This window comes from Narcine bancroftii, chromosome 7 (genome assembly GCF_036971445.1).
Source record: "Narcine bancroftii isolate sNarBan1 chromosome 7, sNarBan1.hap1, whole genome shotgun sequence".
Classification (NCBI taxonomy): Eukaryota; Metazoa; Chordata; class Chondrichthyes; order Torpediniformes; family Narcinidae; genus Narcine; species Narcine bancroftii.
Window position 1 is genome coordinate 161,672,588 of NC_091475.1, and position 22,860 is coordinate 161,695,447.

At 43.5% G+C, this 22,860-nt stretch overlaps 2 long non-coding RNA genes across 2 annotated transcripts; both read right to left on the reverse strand.

Annotated features, from left to right (window-relative positions):
* Window positions 1-384: 384 nt before the first annotated feature.
* LOC138739293 (uncharacterized) lies at window positions 385-13,007 on the reverse strand. The gene is made up of 2 exons (XR_011342149.1): window positions 12,917-13,007; window positions 385-3,314 (listed from the first exon to the last, which is right to left on the reverse strand). It is a non-coding gene; the product is annotated as an uncharacterized lncRNA (long non-coding RNA).
* A 586-nt stretch (window positions 13,008-13,593) lies between these two features.
* LOC138739292 (uncharacterized) lies at window positions 13,594-20,785 on the reverse strand. Its single transcript, XR_011342148.1, has 2 exons — window positions 20,714-20,785; window positions 13,594-14,036 (listed from the first exon to the last, which is right to left on the reverse strand). It is a non-coding gene; the product is annotated as an uncharacterized lncRNA (long non-coding RNA).
* Window positions 20,786-22,860: the final 2,075 nt, after the last annotated feature.

The window sequence follows — 22,860 nt, forward strand, 5'->3', positions numbered from 1 at the left end:
TCAGTCGAGTAAATGTTCATTGCCATGTTCAAACCAGGAAGTATTAAAAGGAATATGAGCAGGATCTCATTATTTTTTCACTAAATAATTTAATGGTTGAAAAATCATGGTACTAAGAGAGAGAGAAGGATATCCACATTAAATGTACAACTATACACAAATGGCTTTCGTGACTCTGTTGAGAATTTTTTTTTCTCTCAGAAGAATATCTCCTAAAGTATCAATATTACGTTTAATTTCTTATGGCAGACATCAATGTGAATCACCCAAATATAGCTCATGCCCAAATAGATCATTAAAAGCAGTGAGAATAGAAGTTAAATACTGCATGTAAATCCTGATTTCAGATGATCTAATTCATTTGTCTCCAGGAAAAACAGCTCATTTTGTCTCTCCCCATATTTTATTGACATTTATAAGTATGTACATAAATCTACATTATTCTATTTTGATAATCCATGTAGCTGTTGTGGAAGCTGTTATTGTCTGCTTTCAAATATTTCCTTCAGTTGGAAAACAATGCCTGATATCAACCTTCCCATTTACAAAAAATTGAAACGCCCACCACGTTGCCCATTCTGATAAACAGGAGTTAATGGTCGGCAGCTAGTCTTGGGTCACTATCCAGATAGACAGACCTATGCAGAAAGAACCATCACTTTATCACTGAATCAACAGCAGGCATTCCTGGCTTCAATTCAACCACCCTGCCCCATTAAACACAAACAAGGTCATTGCAGCCATATGCTCCTTAAGTTGAGGAATAGTCTAAAGAGCAGTTTAGTCATTTGCCGCCTGCCATGGAACAACCAGTCCACTAAGATCTGCTATGCATAGGCAAATCTAGGGTATGGCAGGTTGGGCACAGAACCAGGGCACCACTTGCAGGAGGACGCCACTGTCCTTGCCTTACCCATTCAATATTTAAATCCATAGCCCAATAATGAATCTCCATCTCAGGGGCTGCTGGGGCTGTCTTGAGCATCCTGGAGTGTTGCTGTGGGCTAGCATCTCATCAAGCCGCTTTGGGGCCATTCCAGCATTCAAGTGGCCGCTGGGGGAAGCTCAATGGGCAAAATTACCATCTTCCCTACCCATAATCCCCACGCAGCTGGAACCACTCTGCCTGTGCCGGGGCCAGCCAGGGAAATGCAGAGCGGTTCCAGCTGCATGGGGGATTATGGATAGGGAAGACAGCCATTTTGCCCATTGATCCCTCATTGAGCTGCTGGCACCGAAAAGTGGCCCCGAAGGCTGAAGGATGAGATGCCAGAGGCCGGGCAGCGGCAGTCAGCAGGCTGCCGGTGGGGCTGACACAGTCTGCCCTGAATGCACGCTGATGGCCCTGCTGGCCACCCTGTGACAGTACCTGATCATCTGTTCATATATATCGGGTGGCACGGTTGGTGTGTATGTTTCTTTTGTGCAGTTTTTTAATGGGTGAGGGGGCGCAATGTCAGTGCTTGCCCTAGGGTGCCACTTTACCTAGATACACCACTGCTGCTATGCATGCCACTTTATTGTTCTGCCAAAGAGCATCAAATGGATAGCTAAAGATCCCTTTATTAGATTTACTTAAATAAAAGTAGCAGTTTTGTTGCTCCAGAGGTTATTTTAAAAAGTTTTGCTCTTCTTAATTTGCCCACATTTTTAAGTCAGTTATTTAACTTTTCTACATCTTTACACTGTTTTCCCTCCACTACTGCTTTGCCAAGGCTGAAAATGAAAATCAAAATGAGCCTCCAATAGTTTGATAAGAGACATGTTAAATTATTAATCTTCTTGTCTGGAGAAAGTTAAAAATTAGGTAGAGTATGTGTTGAGAATAGGTATGAGTAATAAAGTTCAGAGCACATGAAAGTCTTAGCCAGTAAATGATTCATTCTCTGAATGGTGCTTAGGATTGGTGTGATCATTATAGGGCTCCATCTCCTGGACCTCAGAGCTTATTCTCCACAAGATTGTAGTTCATGGAGGAATTTATTTATAAATTATGAGTTTAAAATCAATGCTAAAAAGTTTGATTACAATCATCCTTACTGTAGCTATTTGTCACTATTTGCATCTTAAGGCAGGTTATCTGCCGAGCAATACTGGATATGCTGGAACCTGGAGCAAAAAAATAATCTGCTCAAGGAACTCAGCAGGTTGAACATCAGTGGGAGAAGGAGAATTATCAATGTTCTGGGCCAGAACGTTTCATCAAGCCGTCTCAACACACTGACCATCAGAGAAAGCAGCAGCTCTGCTGTCGCAGAGTATGGGGAGAAGAATGTAAAATGTCCATGATTAGAATGTATTTATAGGATTGACACCTCGATGTAAAAAGTTTTGAACAGTTTTCTTGTATTGTAAATAATTTGTGAATAAAATAGATTTTTGGGGAAAGAAAAGCTCTGATCTTCAGACTGGTGAGGTGGATAAAATAATCCATGAAGAGGAAAATTTATATTTGCCATAATTACAAGGTGCCAGGTTTTGAAGGTAACATTAATCTTAAAGTAGTTTTACTGCTCCCAATGGAGAAACATAAACATTGCAGATTGTGCAATCTTGAGCAAGCAAGTCAAGTTCAAATTTATTGTCAGAGTACATACATGACTTATGTACAGCCCTGACATTCTTTCTACTTATTGGTGGTGTAAATTATACTCAAGAAAAAGACACAAAAGAGAAAAATGTAAACTGAGAAAAATGTAAACAAATACAGAAAAAAAAAATTCAGTAATAATGTGCAAAATAAAAATCCTTAAATGATTCTTTGAGTCTGTTGTTTAGAAATCTGATGGTGGAGAGGTAGCAGCTGTTCCTGAACCTGGTGGTGTGAGTCTTGTGGCATCTATACCTCTTTCACAATGGCATCACTGAAAACAGAGTGGGCGCTGGATGGTGTGCATACTTGATGATTGCTGCTGCTGTCCAATGGTAGCATTCCATGTAGATTTTATTTGACTGTGAGATGGCATCTGCTGTAGATCTGTTGCATCTGCTGTAGATCTGTTGCTGCAGTTGACAAACTGGATTGGATCTATGTTGCTGCTCAGACAGCTTCAGATATGCTTCAACACCAGCATCTCATAACACTTCATCACTGCGGATGTGAGCGCCACTGGTCGGCAGTCATTTACCACACTCTTCTTGGGCACGGGTTTGTTTGAGGCCTGTTTAAAACAGATCTGTCGGAGTGCGATATTGAAGATATCAATGAAAACCTTGACTTTTGGTTAGCACAGCTTTTCAGTACTTGGCCAGGTAGTCCGCCAGACCGGTTGCTTTCCTGAGATTTACTGTCCTGAAGGCAGCCTGTCCGTCATCTTTGGATAGAGATAATAGATAGTAAAATTGAGAATTACTGGAAGAACTCAGCAGGTCAGACAGCATCCATGGGTAGCAATGGTCAGTCAATGTTTTGGGGCAGGACCCTTTATCAAAATGAAAAAGAGAAATTGCTAATCTAAAGGGGAATGAAATTGGTTGGGGGAACCAAAGGTGATAGGGCGTAAAACGTCTGAGATATGGAGAGATGTGTAGAAGGAGAAACCACTAAGAAGGGAGGTGGAAGAAAAGTTAAAGATGGAGGGAAAAGTAAGGACAGGAGTATGTAAAGAAGAGCTGGAAAGTGGAACCAGATGGGGAGCACGGCTAGTGCAGTGGAAGTGCAATGCTGCCACAGCGCCAGCAACCTGGGTTCGAATCTAGCGGGGTCAGTAAGGAGTTTGTACATTATTCCCATGTCTGAGTGGGTTTCCTCCAGGCACTCTGTTTCTTTCCACCCTTCAAAACATACAGGGGTTGAAAGTCAATCAGGGTATTTGGGCAGCATGGGCTCGTATGTCTAGGGTTTTCTTTAAATAAAGGATGTGGGTGGGATTAACTAAAATTTAAATAATCAATGTTCATGTTGCCCAGGAGGAATATGATGTGTTGTTCTTTACATTTGGCCTCATCCTGGATGAGATCTAGGACAGAAGTGTCACTGCAGGAATGGTTGGGGAGCTGAAATGGTTTGCTCCAGAAATCTCAAGTTTAGACTCACAAACAAAACGTGGGTGTCAAGCAAGTGCCCAACCTGCTTTTGGTCTCAGGAGGCCTCACTGAGTACGCCCAATGAAGTAGATCTGGTTGGACGATGTGCCTTACCTGGAAGGTCTATTTGTTGCGCTGGATAAAAATAAGGGCAGAGATGTAGGGACAAATTTTGCATGTTCTGCAATTACAGCAGGAAGTGCTTAGGGGTGAAAGCATGGGTTGGGAGGGAGGAGCTCCTTTACCTACACCTGAACTTTTCCCCCTTCTTTTTTATTTCCCCTTCCCACACCACCTCCCTACGCCACCAACCTACCTAATGGTCTCTACTTCTACCTATCATTTCACATCTATGCCTTATCACTTCTGGGCCCCGACTCAGCTTTTTTCCTCAATATATCTCCGTTCACCTTTACATCTTAATCTTGCTAAAGGGTTCAGACCTGACCCATTGAGTGACCATTTCTACCCATGGATGCTCTCTGGCCTGCTGAGTTTTCCAGCATTTTCTTTGCTACTCCCAGCATCTGCCTTATTTCAAGGGACCTAGTTTACTGCTGCCCTCTGCTGTTTGTTTCTCTTGTTTAATCCCCACACTTTTTAAAAAAAATAGTACATTGTGGTTTTCTGGTAATGCCCTTTATCATCAAGGATGAACTGCATCCACTCCAGTTTTGAGGAGACACATCGTGAAATCACAGACTTTTCCATGGATAGAGTGGGTGGGTAAGGTTAAACAAGAAAATCTGGGATCGTAGTGCAATACACAAGAGTGCTGGAGGAACTCAGCAAGTCATCTAGCATCCACAGGAAGAGAAGGGGAACCAGTGTTTTGGGCCTGGCCCTTCGTCAATGAGCAAAAACAGGCAGGCAACTGGATAAAAAAGGGAGGAAGGAGCAAGTAAGGTCATAGGTGTATATCGGTGGGAGGGCAGGAGAAAAATCTGATAAAAGGGAGGGACGGCCCTCTGAATAGAGAGGGAAGTGGGTGGGGAGGGCAGGAGAAAAATCTGACAACAGGGAGGGATGGCCCTCTGAATGGAGAGGAAAGTGGGTGGGGGGCTGGAGAAAAGGAGACAGAGGGATTGGGAAAGAGAGAGAGACTTGGGGGAAGGATTCAACAGAAACTGGAGAAGTTGATGTTGATGACATCTGGTTGGAGAGTGTGGAGACAGAATATTAGATGTTGTTCCTCCAATTTGAATGTAATCTCTGTTTGGCAGTGCATGAGGCCATGGGCAGACATGTTGATTGGGAGGGGGTGTGGAATTAAATGGTTAGCTACAGGGAAGTCCCCATTATTGCAGAAGACAGAGTGAAGGTGTTCAATGAAATGATTTCCCAGGCTCTCATGTGGATGCCACAACAGGAGTACCAGATACAGTAAATGACCCCTGCAGATTCACAGGTGAAATGTTGCCTCACTTGGAAGGACTGTTTGGGGCCCCGAATGCTGTGAGAGTGCAAATGTAACATTTCTTATGGTTACAAGGGAAGTGCCAAGGGAGTAATTAGTGGGAAGGGATGAGTGGGCTAGGGAATTGTGGAAAACAGAGAAGCAGGAGAGGGGAAGATGTGACTGGTGTTAGGATCAAATTGTAGGTGGCAGAAAAGGCAGTGGATAATATATTGGATGCAGAAGCTTCTGGAATGTGAAGACAAGGGAAATCCTGTCTTTGTTGTAAGTGGAGGGAGCCAGGGCAGAAGTGTGGGAAATAGAAGAGATGTGGGTAAGGGCTATGTTGATGGTGGTAGAGGGGATGCCACTTTTTTGAAGAACATGGTGGATGTTCTGGAATAGAAGACCTTATTCCGGGAGCAGTTGTGATGAAGATGGAGGAATTGAGAGAAAAGACTGGAATCTTTACGGGGACAGAGAGTGTAGTGGAGGTAACTGTGGGAGTTGGGAGGTTTGTAGAAAAAAATCTGTGGAGAAATTTGTCTCCTGGGATGGAGACAGAGTAGTTTGGCTCCTTCTATTCACACAACTAATGTGCACCCAATCCACGGAGTCATATTCTTATTACCATTCCAAATGCTCCTTTTCTACTTTAACCAGTCCTGGTCTTGCGATTCTCAAGAGTCAGGCCTTTTCAAGGCTTTTAGTCCATCCTGGAATCTGCACTCTTTGAAGATACCATTCTCTTTCTGGTTTACCTTTTCTGAAGAGAGTGCATTGTCTATCCATGTGTCTCACTCACAGCAATGTCATTTTCAAAGGATCTATGGTCCTGAGCTATGAGAGGAGAGAGGCATTTAGGTTTGTAACTATGGGGAATATCCATAAAGGTCCTGATATTTCATGTTTTGAACTTCATAACATAGAGTGTGTATGGTTTAAGTGAGCTTACTAACTGCCTTGTGATCTTGACTGACTAAAGTTTCCATCCAGTAGCACGGGAGACCAATGTAACTGGAGACCAGGCTCTGCTGCATAAGATTAAATGGCAGCCCTTGATGCCTGTGCATTTTATACTTGCTCAATTAGATAGGTATTGTATTGGCCCACTAACCGGGACACGGCCTGTTACACAAGATGGCCAACGAATGCGGTAACCGCGCAGACCCTGCGGGGGCCAATGACCTTTGTCCCAGGTTACAACCCACACGGCGGGAAACAACGAGCAAAGGTGGGAATGCCAACCAATCTGAGGCTGGCACTGCTGTGATGTCACTCCTGTCGTCAGCAGTGGGGAGAGAATATAAGCAGAACTGCCAGTCCAATGACTTTTGGCAGCTTGTTGAAACCCCATTTTGAAGAGGGTTGTGAGTTCTGAGTTCAGCCTGTTGAAAACCCTTGTGGTTCATACAAGAGGAAATGGCTGGCTAGAGTGTTTCACCTAAAATAAAGGAATCAAAAGGAACTCTGTGGTGACCTGCAGAAGAACAGGTTATAATTTGGAAAACCCTAATGGGCCAAGTTTCTTCGGCAAGACACTGAAGTGGCTGATTGGATGCCAATTAGTTTGTGTGTGCCTAACGAGCAACAAATCTCTCTCTGAACCCAACAAGAACCTTTCTGAGTGGTAACCAATTACCTTTAAGTGCCAGAGCTTGGAGAATATTCATAAATGCTTAATTCTGTGATAGTATAAGAGTTGCCTGATACCGGTGAACTTGGAGGAGTGAGAAGTGAGATTGGACTGTGAATCAAAGAACTTTTCTGAACTTATACACATTACATACATGTGTGCTTAGAATTAGAAGGGGGTTAAGTTAAGTTAATAGTACTTTTTCTATCTAGTGGGGTGGATTAAGGGAGGGAGGGAGTGGGGAAGAAAAAGAAAATTTTGTGTATCAATTTTAATGTACCGTATCTTTTGGTGAATGCTTAATTTATGCATATGGAAAATAACATTTAAAAAAAGAAATAGATGAAACAAATTTGAGATCCCGGCCCACTGCGTCCATTAACATCTGGAAGGTTTGAGCTGGATTTTTTTTAATCCGAAAGGCATCCGGAGGAACTCAAAAGGTCCAAAGGGGGCGATCTTGGGGATATCATCCAGGTGGACCGGGATTTGATGATAGCCCCATAATTAAGTCAATTTTCAAGAATATCTGAGCCCCCTAAAGGTTAGTGGTAAAGTCTCGTATGCAGGGGACCGGGGACCTTTCGGGCGTGGTGGCATCATTGAGGCATTGGTAGTCTCCACCCTCCTGATGATTTGGGCACCATATGGAGCAGTGAGGACCATGGACTGTCAGATCATTGTCAAATTCCAAGCTCCTCCCTTGCCAGGTTAAGTTTCTCAGGTGGAAGGCAGCACACCCTTGCTTGGAGGGGAGGTCCTTTAGTGAGGATTTGGTCCTGCACCCCATGTTTGGGTGTTGTAATGTGGCACTTTCTGGAAAGAAATGCAATAATGCGCGCAAATGCATTGTCAGCAGGAGTTGCAGAATGCAGGTGTGGCGCCGTGAGTCGAGTGGCAACGAGTGAAAAGGACTGGAAAGTCTTTGAGTGTACCAGCCTCCATCCCTTATATTCACCAGTAGAGAGTTGGCTCGGAGGAAATCGGCCCCCAGGAGTGGCTTCGAATGGATGGCAAAGTGAACCTCCAGATAAAATGGCAGTTGCTGAGATGAAAGGGAATGATGCAGGTGTCAATGGTGCATATGTGTGGAACTACAACCACCGGACAGTCTGTGACTGCTTGCACCTGTTTGCATTCCTACTTGCCTACTGCAAGGGGAAATCCACTGTACCTGCAGGGAGGTAAGCTGGGAGGCTGGCTCCACCTACTCCCTGCCAATCACCAGCCCCATATAAAGGCTCATGCCGACCCTTGGGTAGGCAATAGAGAACATGAAGGGAATCTGAACCTTGTGTGCAAGTTTTAAGCTAATTAAAGCCTGTAGTACAATCTTCATAATTTGAGCTTGTTTGTTCACACTGCAGCACATCACCATTAGCTTAAATTTAAAAGAACCATGGAGAAGTTTCTCAGCATCGACACCCTATGCTTGAAAACTCCAGCCCAATTTGAGATCTGGAAGCATGCAGTCGGGGCAATCATCTGCACTCAGGCTGAGGACATCAATTCAGACCAAAAGAGATTCATGGTGCACAAAACTGGGCCCGCTCTCATTCCAGGCGATCTGTGATGACGCCGAGTACAAACGGCAATGGCCATACTGGAAAGCATCTACCAGCCTCCAGCGAACATACTTCACTCCAGGTACCTGCTTAGCATCAAGCTACAACAACCAGGTGAGACATTAGAGGCTTATCTTGGGGCAATGGTCCCCGTGGATGACCGAGACCAGGGCGACCACTGGGGAAATGGAGTGACTCATCCAGCCTTCGATGCTCGCCTGCCGCCTCCCTAGACCTGGCTGATGCAGATGACCGCTGCTGCTATGGGGCCCTACTGTGGAGAAATGATCACCACCGCCGAGGCATCCCACCACTGTAAGCACTGTGGGACCTGGTGTGGGACCGACAGACACTCCCGAGAGAACTGCCCCACGAGGAACTCGCATTTCTCCCGATGCAGTGAAAAAGGCTACTTTGACAAAGTGTGCCTCTCCAAACCTACTGGGAGCGCTGTGGTCCTCCATGATCAGTCAGAAGCCCCCCTTGATCCTCTGGGCGCCTCCACATGCGATTATCAGGCAGTCCCATTGCTCCACCTGTCCCTTCCACCCACACCAATGACATCACCTCCAGCTCAGCTGTCAAACCATGTTGCCGCCATGTGCTCCCTACGGGTGCTCCCATCTTGACCAGCTGACTTCCGTCCACACCAAACATGTCATTTCAACCCCGCCAATCCAGCAACGCAGTCAACATGTGTGCGCACAAACAGCCCCGGACAGTGCACTTGTCACACCCCACACCGGCACATGCTATGCATCAGATGATGAAGCCTGCACATATTAACATCTACTTGTCACCACCAGCTTGGAGCAGCGACGGACCCCGAGTCAGTCCTAATGTCCTTCATGTTTTCAGACAACATCCCCAAGGACTCGGGTGCTCAATGATGGACATTGCTGTCAATGGGAAGATAATAAAATGCCTCTTCGATAACAGTAGTACGGAGAGCTTTGTGCATCCGCGCATGGTCCATATACTCAAAGTAAAGCCAGTGAACTTTTCCATTGCTTTTGCATCCCAGGACTACTCCATCACTGTGCTGAGGAGCTATTCTGTAAATGTGTCTGTGGGAGGGGAAACATACAAAGGGTTCAGTCTCCTGGTCATGCCAAAGATCTGTGCCCCGGTTATCCTGGGACTAGATTTCTAGTGCCATCTCTAGTGTCACTCGAGCTTTTGGTGGCCCACTCACAACTCTCTCCGTCCACAACACCAAACCTAGTGACCGCCCCCGCCCCTGCCCCACCTGCAGACTGTCCACCCTATGGGTAGCCCTCCCTCCCTCTTCAACCACCTAATGCCACACTGCAAGCCCATTGCGGCCAAGAGCAGGCGTTACTGAGCAGCCAGCAGGGCCTTCATCAAGGCCGAGATGCAATCTATTCTGGCAGAAGGGGTAATGAAACCCAGCACCCGCCCCCAGCAACCCCAGGTCCTGATGGTCAAAGGGGGCAGTAAATCGAGGATGGTCATTGACTATGGTCAGACCATCCACCGGTATACCCAGCTGGACACCTGCCCACTGCCCAAAATTGACGACATGGTCAATGAGATAACCCAGTACAGAGTTTTCTCCACCATTGACCTAAAGTCCCTATCCATGCACAGGATAAGCCCTATACCACCTTGAGGCTGACGGGCACCTTTACCAGTTCTGCCTGGTCCCTTTTGGGGCCATAAATGGAGACTCTGTGTTCCAGAGAGAGATGGATCATATGATCCAAGAACGACTTTCCCATACCTGGACAATGTCAAAATCTGTGGTCATGACCAGCAGGACCACAATGCTAACCTGGAGAAATTCCTCTGGATGGCAGGGGAATTAAATCTCACCTACAATAGGGAGAAGTGTGTGTTCAGCACCACTTCGCCATCCATGGGTGCATTGTTGAACATGGTGTCATCAGTCCCGACCCTGAATGCATGTGACCTCTGATGGAACTTCCCCTTCCCTACACACTCAAGGCCCTGTACAGGTTTCTAGGGTTGTTTTCTATTCCCAGTGGGTCCCCCAGTTCTCAGACAAGGTCCATCCATTGGCTCAAGTCACCACCTTCCACCTCCCCGTCGAGGTGCAAGCGGCTTTCGCCCACATCAGAAAGGATATTGCCAACACCACAATGCATGCCGTGAACGAAAACACCCCATTCCAGGTGGAGTGCAATGCCTCTGACCTTGCCTTCTCTGCCACCCTCAACCAAGGGGAAAGACCAGTGGCCTTTTTCTCCTGAACCCTCCTTGGCTCAGAGCTTGGGCACTCCTCCATCAAAAAGGAGGCCCAGGCAATTGTGGAAGCAATCCGCCACTGGTGTCAATACCTGGCAGGCAGGCAGTTCACTGTTCTCACAGACCACCATGCAGTGGCATTCATATTCAGCACCACCCACAGAAACAAGATCAAAAAAACAACAATATCTTGGATTGAAGAGTTAAGCTGCCCACTTACAGCTACGACATCCATTATAAGCTGGGGAAGCTCAATGACTCCCCCGATGCCCTGTGCACCAGCGCACAGTCCAATCAACTTCAAGCGCTGCATGACACCCTTTGCCACCTGGGCGTCACATGCCTGTTCCATTTCGTGAAATCCCAAAATCTCCCCTTCACTGTCTAGGAAGTTCAGACCATTACTGAGTCCTGCCAGGTCTGTGCGCTTCTTCCTCCTATCACAGGCCCAAGTAATAAAGGCCACTTGGCCCTTTGAGCGACTCAGCATTGACTTTAAGGGGCCACTACCTTCCACAAAACGTTTATTTGCTCTCAATTATAGACAAATACTCCCGTTTCCCATCCCTTGCCCCGATACCTCTGTTATCAAGACACTGGTGCATATTTTTACCATGTTTGGATACCCAGCATTCATCCATATTGACCAGGGGTCTAGCTTCATGAGTGAGAAGCTGCACCAGTACTTGGGCGATGAGGGGCATTGCATTTAGTCACACGAGTGGCAACAACTCCAGGGGCAACAGGCAGGTAAAATGGAGAAACAGGATAATCTGGAAGGCAGTCTTCCTTGCCCTGAGGTCAAAAGTATGGTCCACCAACTACTGGCAGGAGGGGCTTCCTGAGGCGCTCCATGCCATATGGTCACTCTTATGTACGGCTACCAATCAGACCCCTCATGGATGCCTCTTTTCCTTCCCCAGGAAGTCAGCAACAGGAGTCTCACTGCTGGCATGGCTGATATTTCTGGGATAGGTGAGGACTCACAAACCTGATCTCCTGGTCGAGCAGGTGCACCTCCTCCATGCCAACCCACATTACGCCTACTTGCCGTACCCCAATAGATACAAGGACATAGTCTCAATTCAGGATCTGGCACTGGCGGGACTCCATCCAAGGCTTCTCCAGAACCCTCCCAGAGCCAATATCCTCCACCCGCCCACCACCAACCACGGACCCTGCTGCCTGCGGATCCACCCCAGACCTACTCCCCCTCACTGCCATGCATCACCCTGTCCGCTATGCTGGCTGCCCTGACCACCCCTCGCCCAGCCAATCTTCAGGTAGCCCTCTCCCCATTGACCATTTACCCTGTACTGCGACAGTCCCAAAGGCAACAGTGATCACTAGATTGCCTGAATTTGAAAATCTGTTTTTCTCATCCAACTATTCTGTATCAAGCGGACATTCGGCATGAAGGCATTGCTGGACTCTGTTTTTCCTTCCCCCCCCACCCCGCCCCGGGACTCATTTTAAGAAGGGAGTGAATGTGGTGATACAACCACTGGGCTATGACTGCCTGTGCCTGTCTGCATTCCTACCTGCCTATTGCAGGGGCAACCCCTATACCTCCAAGGAAGAAACCTGGGAGGCAGGCTCCACCTACTCCCTGCCAATCACCGGCCCCATATAAAGGCTCACATCGACCCTTGTGTAGGCAGTAGCGTACATGGAGCCAGAAGGGATACTGAACCTTGTGTGCCAGTTTTAAGCTAATTAAAGCCTGTAATACAACCTTCCTAGTTTGAACTTGTTTGTTCGCACTGCAGCACATCATAGTATGTTTGAGTTACTGGCAGCCTTTAATTCTTGTCCCATCCTTCAGCTGTGGGCATTGGAGGTGGAGGGGGTAAGGACACTGACTTCAGCCCCAGTGTTGACTAGGACTGGCAGCCCGTTAAGGAGTCTCGTATATGAAGCAGGCTTTGACGTAGGCCAGCTGTGGCAGTCATCAACAATAGCTGGGTCTTGCGTTTCCCAGGAACATGCGGGGGGAGGGGGGGAGATTCTGAACCCCAGCGTTCATGATTAAAAACAGTATAGCTCACTGGTGGGGTCTGTTACCTTGGCGGTCGGTCAGTTGCTGGGCTTCCTGGCTGGTTGTGGTTGTCAAGGCGTCGTCACCTGTTCCAGCATACCGCAGGTGTCTCTCTGCCACCCATAGCACGTCGCTCAGGCAGCTACCTTTCTGGGGTCCTCGAAATCCTCTTCTGCGATGAGCAGCTGGATGTCTTTAGGAAGCTACTCCAGAAAATTATGCTGAAACAGCAGGCAAGAGGTGTGGTCATTGTTGAGAGAGAGCATGTTGCTCATGTGGGCAGAAGGGGCCCAGTCCCCTAAACCATCCACATGCAATAGCCGGGTTATACGTTCGTGCCTTGAGAGCTCGAAAGTGCAGGTTAGTAGCTCCTTGATGGCCACATACTTTCCTTGCTCTGGGGCTTGCTGAAGGAAGTCAATGATCTGGGCAGCAGTATTGTAGTCAAAGGTGCTTACTACATGGTAGTAGCATGTCATCGGTGGAGATCCGGCGAATAGCAAACTGTGCCTCAGCTTGCTGGAACCGCACCTGTGGCTGCAATGTCCAGAAGCTCGGCAGCATCAGGAGACAGCGTTGATTGAAGGTTCCATTTCACTTCAATACCCAGCGTTGGATTCAAAAATGCAGTTTGGACCAGTTGGAGTCACCGCTGTGGTGTGTCTCGAGGTTATAGCCCAGGAAATAAGACACACACAAGGAGTGCAGTTGCCACTGATTTAATGAGCTGTCTGCTCTCTTTTATATCGTCAGGCTAACCCTGACATGCCATGTCACCGAAGGTCTTGGCATGTTCCTTCAGGCTCTGATGTCTGGTGTCCTCATGACCCACCGGCGGTGATTTGCTGGATCGGCCCGTTTTGCTTTCGACAGGTACCACCCTGGGTGCCGAATGGCCCTTTCGTGATCCGTCGCTGGTGATTGGGTGGCTGAGTCTGTTTTGCAGAGGCCTATGGGAACCATGCTGATGCCTCGTCCAGCCTGCTTGATTGCCATGTTCGAACGGCGTCTTCTGTGTCGGCCTGCAGCAATGGCCACAGGCCTCTAGAGCCCTATATTTTTTGGCATTTACCGTAAAATTGATTCTAACCTGACGCTTCTGCACATGCAAAAGTCTTGAAGTTGTCAGTTGTCAGGCATCCTTCTCTAGAATTAATTAATAACATTTAAAATATTAAAATAATAACCAATTAATTTGATAATACAGTGTCAGTGACCCAGGTTTGAATCCAGCATTGTCTGTAAGGAGTTTATAAATTCTCCCTATGACTACGTGGGTTTCCTCCTATCCTCCAAAAATGTATGAAGATTGTAGGTTAATTATTGTATTTGGGTGGTACGAGCTTGTGGGCTGGAATGGCCTACTACTGTCCTGTATCTCTAAAATTACATTTAAATTAAAAATTAATTTGGACAGATATAAATTAGTTTTGCTGTAAATTGACTTGTAATTATCTCCTACTATCAGGTCACAGTCAACTATTAAATTACATCAGACATAATTGCTCGTTAGCTATCCCTAAAAATATAAATACTTTTATTCATTTAATTATTTCAAAATATAAAGGTTTTAAAATTTATTATATCTTTTAAAGAATATATGTTGATCTTGCTGCTTGAATGTTAATCACATTCATGAAATCCAGTATTCATTTAAAAGTTAAGTAAAACACAAAATGACTTTTGCATTATTAAGTGATAGAGAAGATTCTGGAAATGGTGGCTAAACAAGCGAAAGAAAGTCACCATTAATTTATAATGGACATAAGATTTAAGTTTTGATTTGTTAAAAAAGAGGAAAGAATTCAATGCAGTTAAAAATGTGTTATGGAAGAAAGGTTATGCCTTTGTCTTAAGGTATTGTGACAGTATATATTGGGAGATAAACTGGGAAAGGTTTGTTAGAGTAGGTCACATGCAAACACTTTAAAACAGATTTTATTTGAAATACTGGAGACATAGTGGCTTCTCACACCTTTTTGCAAGAGCTTTGAAGAGTGCTCCAGAGATGTCACTAATGGATTATTGTTTACCAAGACAACAGATGAAAGAGCAGACTGGAGCCATTATTGACTGCAGGACAGTTTTGCTGTTGTAAGAGGGTCATGTGGTTTTGCAAGCAGAGAGTCAAACAGGCTGGATCAGTCTCAGTGTGTGTGTGAGAGAGAGGGAGGGAGCAGTGTCAGCCAATTGAAATAGGAAAGGCTGGTAAGAAGTTCCAGTGTGGAAGATGGCCTAGTCACAGTCTTGTGGTCCATGCAAGAGGAGCGGACTGGTTGTCTAATGTTTCACTTGGAATAAGTGAAACAGAAAGGAACTCTGTAGTGACCTGAAAGAAAGAGATTATCATCTGTAGAGCCCTGATGGGGCAAGTTTCATCAGCAAGACACTGAGGTGACTGATTGAAGTACCTCACTTGTGGATGTCCTGATACAACACATATCTCTCTCTGAAAACCAACAAGAACCTTCCTGAGCGGTAACCATTTGCATTTCGAGCACCAAAGCCTGGCGAACTTTATACATGTTAAATTCTGTGCACAGTATAAGAATTGCCTGCAACCAGTGAACTTGGAGGAATGAGAGGCGAGATTGGACTGTGAACCAAAGAACTTTTCTGAACTTACACACATATTACACATACATGCGCTTAGAATTAGAAGGGAATTAAGTTAGGTAAGGTAAGTTAATAGTGATAAGTTAAAGTGTAATTCTGTTTTCATGTTTAAAGATAATTAAAAGCAACTTTTGTTTAAGTAACCATTTGTCTTGGTGAATATCTATTGCTGCTGGGTTTTGGGGTCCTTTTGGCTCGTAACAGTATCCAGCAGTTTTGAAGGTTTTTGTCCCAGATGGGAAAAAGTTTTTTTACAGAGCCTAATGAGGCAAAGGTGTTTGCATATTTATTGCCTGAAAGAAAGAGACAAGTAGTGGGAGACACTTGAATGAAACATATCACTGAATGGTTTCATTTGTAATTACAGTAAAAATATTTGAGAGAGATTAATGGGGTGAAGGGTTTTAATCTGTAAGTGATCTATATATTTAACAGATCCATAAATGGCTAAGAATGTGTAGACATAATGCAACAGGAGACTGTATTGCACTTGGAGTGAGTTAGTTGGGAGTATGGAGCAAACTGCTGCTGAGTAATGAGTCCTGGTGTGGTTTCGACCACAACTCAAATAGATCAGGGTTTTAAAGATGCTATACTAACATTGTGTACCTTGGTTGGGGGGCTGTTCTATCCTTTTCTAGTTTCCTTTTTTTCTTTTCCTGTACACCTAAATTAATCAAGACCATTATAAAAAGGTAATCGATGGCGGGAAAATTGAACTTTATTAGTATTAATATTAATGGGATACAGAATCAAATAAAATGGGAAAAATTATTAATATATATGCAAAAAGCAAAAGTTGATATTGCTTTTTTACAAGAAACACATTTGATGGAAAGAGAGAATGAAAAATTGAAAAGAGACTGGGTTGAAATCATATTGGCATCTTCATTTAATTCAAAAGTTAGAGGCAAAGCAATATTGATAAATAAAAATTTACCAGTAAAAATATTGGATTCTACTATAGATATAGTGGGAAGGTATGTAATGGTTCATTGTCACATTTATTCAGAACAATGGACTTTAATGAATGTATATGCACCTAATGTAGATGATAGAAAATTTATTCAGATATATTAATGCAATCATCAAATGCTAAAGGGAAAATTTCATTAGGAGGAAATTTTAATTTCACCTTTGACCCAAAATTGAATAGGTCAGGTAATAAAATGATGAAAAGTAAAGTAGCCAAAATTGCAATAGGTTTAATGAAAGATATGGAATTAGTGGATACTTGGAGAAGAATTCATCTAAATGAAAGGGATTATTTCTTTTATTCTTTTTGACATAAAACATATTCACAAATAGATATGTTTATAGCTTCTGCACAGCTTCAATTTAGAGTACAAAAGATTGACTATCTAGTGTGAGTTCTATTTGACCATTCACCTTTAATTCTTTCAGTTTCACTAGAGGAAGAACAAAAGATAGGTTATAGGTGGAGATTTAATATAACATTATTGAAGAAGAAAGATTTTTGTTACTTTATGAGACAACAGATAAAAAAATTTCTTGAAACTAATGGCAATTCAGTAACGAGTAAGTTTATAATATGGAACATTATAAAGGCATATTTAAGATACCAAATAATAAGTTGCACTCCTACTATAAAGAAAGAATTTATGAAAGAGGTTGACCAGTTAGAAAAAGAAATATTGAAATTAGAGAAAAAAATGAGAAAAAAAGATTATTGGAATCAAAAAAATGGTAATCTTATAGGGTAGAAAGGGATATAATGAGGACACGTCAGAAGTACTATGAATTAGGCAAGAGAACTCAAGATAGAAGTTTATGAGACTTTGATGACACTATAGAACAATAAAGCTCCAGGAGAAGATGGGTTCCCACTGGAATTTTATAAAGAATTTAAGGAATTATTAATTCCTGTATTAATGGGTGTATTAGATCAAATGCAAGAGGAGCATGACTTGCCAGAATCTTTTAAAAAATTGTATCTAAATTACTAGTCAATTAGCTAAATATTTACCAAAATGAATAAATATGGACCAAACTGGTTTTTATTAAAAAGTCAAGCAGCAGACAATATAGTTACATTTATGAGTTTGATAAATGTAGCACAGAATGGAAAGAACCCTGTAGTAGTGATTGCATTAGATGCAGAAAAAACATTTGATAGATTGGAATGGGAATTTTTATTTAGAGTATTAAATATATTTGGGATTCCAAATACTTTTATAAATTGGATAAAAGCATTATATATCAACCAAAAGCTAAAGTGGTTACAAATAGACAAGTATCAAAACCTTTTATATTAGAAAGATCTTCTAGGCAAGGATGTCCATTATCACCATTTTTTGTTTGCATTGTGTAACAATATTAATATTTGGGGGAAATTTAGAAGATTTAGAGTAGGTCACATACATGCGCACATTTTAAAACATATCTTATTTGAAAGACTGAAGAATTCACATTGCAAGATCTCTGGAGAAGGTAAGCACCTTTCACAAGTAGGTGTTAATTGAACTGATGTCATAAAATGCTTGACCATTGTCTTGCTGGAGTCATGCTGTCTATCAGTACCCTTTCTGCAAAGTGCTCACAGAAAGGTCAATTCTGGATTGTTTACCTCAGATAACAACAGATGGCGCAGAAGAAAGAACTCCTGTTGTTTGCTGGAGAAGATGGGGGTTTTGCAAGACATGAGTCACATGCTCTCTTTGGAATTTAAGTTAGAAAAGAGAGAGAGTTGAGTTAACAGCTCAGTCGGTCAGTCAGTCAGTCAGTGTGTGGGACACTGACAAGTAACTGAAAAGTGCAATCCAGGGAAAACTGTTTGAAACTGATGAAAGCAAGTTCCAGAGCAGTAGATGGCTGAGAGTGTTGTCTGTCTGATGATTCTCTTGAAATAGAGGAAGGAATGGAACTCTGTGGTAGCTTGAAGAAAGAGGTTACCATCTAGAAGACCTGATGGGGCAAGTTTAATCAGCGAGACCCTGAGGTGACTAGTGGTGGTACTTCAGTTGTGGAAATCTTGGAGCAACAAATATCTCTCTCTGCAAACCCTACAAGAACCTTCCTGAGCAGTAAACATTTACCTTTCAAGCACCAAGCCTGGTGAACTTTATACATGTTAAATTCTGTGCATAGTATGGTGATTGCCTACAACCAGAGAACTTGGAAGAAGGAGAAGTGAGATTGAACTGTGAACCAAAGAACTTTTCTTGAATTTACACACACATTACATACACGTGCGCTTAGAATTAGAAGGGGGTAATTTGGGTTAGTATATAGTATAAGTATAGAGTTAAGTTAAAGTTTGATTATTTTTTTCATGTTTGATTAAAAATAACTTTTGTTTTGAAAGCCACTTGTCTTGGTGAATGTCTATTGCTGCTGGGTTTTGGGGTCCTTTGGGCTCGTAACATTTTATGGGGATTGTCCAGTCGATTGAACACGAGTTTTGTGGGTTATTACTCAATTGGTTTTTTTTTTCAAGCTAATTTAAAGCTTGAGTGTGGAAAACAGCAGCAATGGATGTTTTTGTCAGAACCATCACTTGCAGAGCTGAAAAGCAAGAGAAAAGAGGAACTGATGGTTATTTCTAAGGCATTAAAACTGACTTAAGTTAAATATTGGATGAGGAAAGTACAAATTCAGAGGATTAAAGTGAAATATTATATAGATGAGGGCAAATTTGTTCAAAAGGACTTAGAAGATTTTCCAGAGGATAGATCTGGTGAGTTGCAATTGGAAATGGAAAAATTGAGGATGGAAGAAGAAAGAGAAAAATTGAGGGTGCAAGCGGAAAGGGAGAAACGTAATTTTGTGTTGCAGAGACAACAATATCAGTCAGAGGAAGCTGAAAAACAGAGGATGAATGAGTTAGAGTTAGCTAAAAGACAGATTAAATTAGAGAAGATGACAATTGAGAGGGAGGAAAGTAAGAAAGCTGAAGCTGTAACTCCTGGGGAGAGGTTTGTGCCTAGTAGAGTGGTAAATCTAGTGCCTCCTTTTGATGAGGGAGATATAGATACCTATTTTCAGCTTTTTGAAAAGGTTGCTTATTACTATTAACTTAACTAACCTAACTTAACCCCCTTCTAATTCTAAGGCATGTGTAATGTGTGTGTAAGTTCAGAAAAGTTCTTTCATTCACAGTCCAATCTCACTTCTCATTCCTCAAGTTCACTGGTTACAGACAATTCTTATTCTGTGCACAGAATTTAACATTTATGAAATTCACCAGGCTTTGGTGCTTGAAAGGTAAATGGTTATCGCTCAGGAAGATTCTTGTCAGTTTTCAGAGAGAGATTTGTTATATGCTGGACACCCACAACTGATTCCTTTTTAATCAGCCACTTCAGTGTCTTGCCGTTGAAACTTGCCCCATCAGTGTTTTCCAGATAATAACCTCTTTTTTTCAGATCACCACAGAGTTCCTTTTTGTTTCTCTTATTTCAAGTGAAACATTAGGCAGCCAGTCCTCTCTTGTATGAACCACAAGGGCTTTGACCAGGCTGAACTAAGCAATCACAACCCGTCTTCAATCTGACAAATGGGGGTTTCCACAAGCTTGCCAGCTTGTCCTGTTTCAGTCCCAGCTGCTGTTGACTGTAAAACTGCAGAACTGATCTCTCTCTCTCTCTCTCTCTCTCTGAGAGAAAGCCTGTTTTACTTTCCCTGCTTGCAAAACATGACCCTCCTAGAAAAGCAAGTTCCATTCCAGACAGTCTGCAGCTCCGACAAGTTCTTTCATCTGTTGCCTTTTTGTAAACAATAATCTTATTAGCAAACTCTCTTGGGCACTATCCAAAGCTTTTGCAAAGGCTCTTGATGCCGATATGTCTAGCATGAACAGAGCTCCAGTATTTTAAATAAGATCTGTTTTAAAGTGTTTGTATGTGACCTACACTAAAAAATCTTCCACAATTTATCTCTCAAAAACATATCTATATACATAATCTGTCACAAGATAAAGAAATTAAAGGTTTTGTGATAGATAATAAAGAACATAAAATTAGTTTGTTCACATATGATGTTATAGTGTATTTAACAAGACCAGAAATATCATTGAATAAATTAAATGTAAGATTAGCAGAGTACGAATTTGTATCTGGTTATAAAGTTAATGTTGATAAAAGTGAAGTGATGCCTATGATTGACATTATACGCAAAGTAAAAAAATAAAGCAATTAAATATTTAGAAATAAAAATTGATAGAAATTTAAATATTTAGTGATACTAACTGCAGAGCTCAAGAAACACAGTTTACCAGAGGAGTTTAACTTCCAACTGTTTTTTTAAATTTTAAACTATTATGCGTCTTATAAAAGGAGTGACATCAGCACGCTTCATAGAGGAGAGATGTCAGTGCGCTTCATAAAGGGAACTGATGCCTGCCTGCTTCATAAAGGGGAGTGATGTCTGCCCACTTCATAAAGGGGAGTGATGTCTGCCTGCTTCATAAAGGGGCATGATGTCAGTGCGCCTCACAAAGGGGAGTGAAGTTAGCTCGCTGCAAAGTCAGGGTCTCTGCCAACATGCCAGCAGGGAAATAATGCGCTTCATCAACTCACATGGGTCTGCAAACGTGGACTTCTCCTGGGAAAAGAAGGGAAGCCCACATCATTCTGTGCTGGTTGTTCAGTGCAGCGATTCTGCCCGTCCAGCTGTGCGCTGCTTGTCCACCACATCACCCCCCCCCCAAGAATCATTGCACCGCTGCAATGTCACAAATTTGGGTATTTTAGGAGGGCGTCCTCAGCACTTGGGAGGTGGGACATGCACAGGTTCAACAATGTCCATGTATGTAGGCTTCAGTCTGTTTTGTGTAAAAGGTTCTGGTCAACCACCAATGTCCAATAGCACCATAGATCCATTGTGCTGCAGCACTTTATAAGGCCCCTCGTAAGGTTGCTGCAGGAGTGTAGCGTGGGATGGACGTTGAACAAAGACATAAGAAGTAGAGTTGAGAGCAGCAGGAATGTGTGTCGGTGGTGATCCATGACGAATTGCTGGAACCGGAGCCAGGGTACCCATCTTGTTTCTTAGTTCTTGTAATTCCTCTGTAACCGAGGATCTATCTTTGGCTGGAGAAGGAGTGATGTCTGCCGGTACTAGGAGTGGAGCGCCATAAACTAATTCTGCTGGAGGTCACCAGGTCATCCTTAGGTGCCGTTTTAATACCCACAGCACCCCCACGGTAACTCATCTGTCCACTGAGGCCCATTAAGTCTTGCCTGCAAGGCTTGTTTCAGATACCGTTGGACATGTTCCACTACCCCATTAGCCTGTGGGTGGTATGCCATAGTATGGTGTAATTGTGTACCACAAAGTATCACCAGGTTTGCCCACAAGTTTGAAGTAAACTGAGTTCCTGAGTCAGAGGTTAGATGGACCGGTATTCCGAATCAAGCAACCCAGATTGAGAGAAAGGTCTGAGCACACATTTCAGCCATGATGTCCATCACTGGTGTCACTTCTGGCCAGCAGGTAAATCAGTCAACTATTGTTAGTATATACTATTGACCTCTAGACATGGGCAGTGGGCCCACAATGTCTATGTGTACATGCTGAAACCTTTGAGGTGGAAATTGTTGAAGCGGTGCTCGGGTGTGCCATTGGACCTTAGCTGCCTGCCAGGAGAGGCATGTTTGTGCCCATTGAGTGACCTGCTTCCTTAAGCCATGCCAGACATACTCTGAGGACATAAGCTCGACAGATGGATGGGACAGGCCTTAAATGTGGTTGAAAAGTTTCCTCTGCCAAGACAGTGGGATGATTGGTCGTGGGTGGCTGGTTGAAGAATCACAAAGTATGTTCACCTGGTCAGGGACCAATGGTACATCGGCTAAGAACAGGTCCATAATAGCTTGTACCTCCTGGTCCTTTTGTTGGGCTATTGTGAGAGCCTGGAGATCCAACCCTCCTGTAATCGCATTGACCTCTCTCCTGGACAAGGCATCAGATCCAACATTGTCTTTACCGGACAAATGGCGCATATCAGAGGTAAATTCAGAAATATAGGCAAGGGCAAATGTTAGAGGCTTATGGTCAGTAAATGCATAAAAATGCCTGCCTTCGAAAAAATATATGAAATATTTGATGGCCAGATAAAGCGCTAACAACTCCCGGTCGAAAATGCTGTACTTTAATTCGGGAGAGTGAGGGTGGCGGCTGAAAAATGCCAGGGGTTGCCAGTGACCACTGATTTTCTGTTCTAGGACTGCCCCCACGGGGATGTCCGATGTGTCTGACATGACCGCAAGTGGAGCATGCATATGGGGGTGGGCCAACATGGTTACATTTGAAAGCACCTCTTTTGCTTTGTCAAATGCTTCTATGGCCTTTGTAGTCCAGAGCAGTTTTTTAGATTTGCAAGTGAGGATGTGGA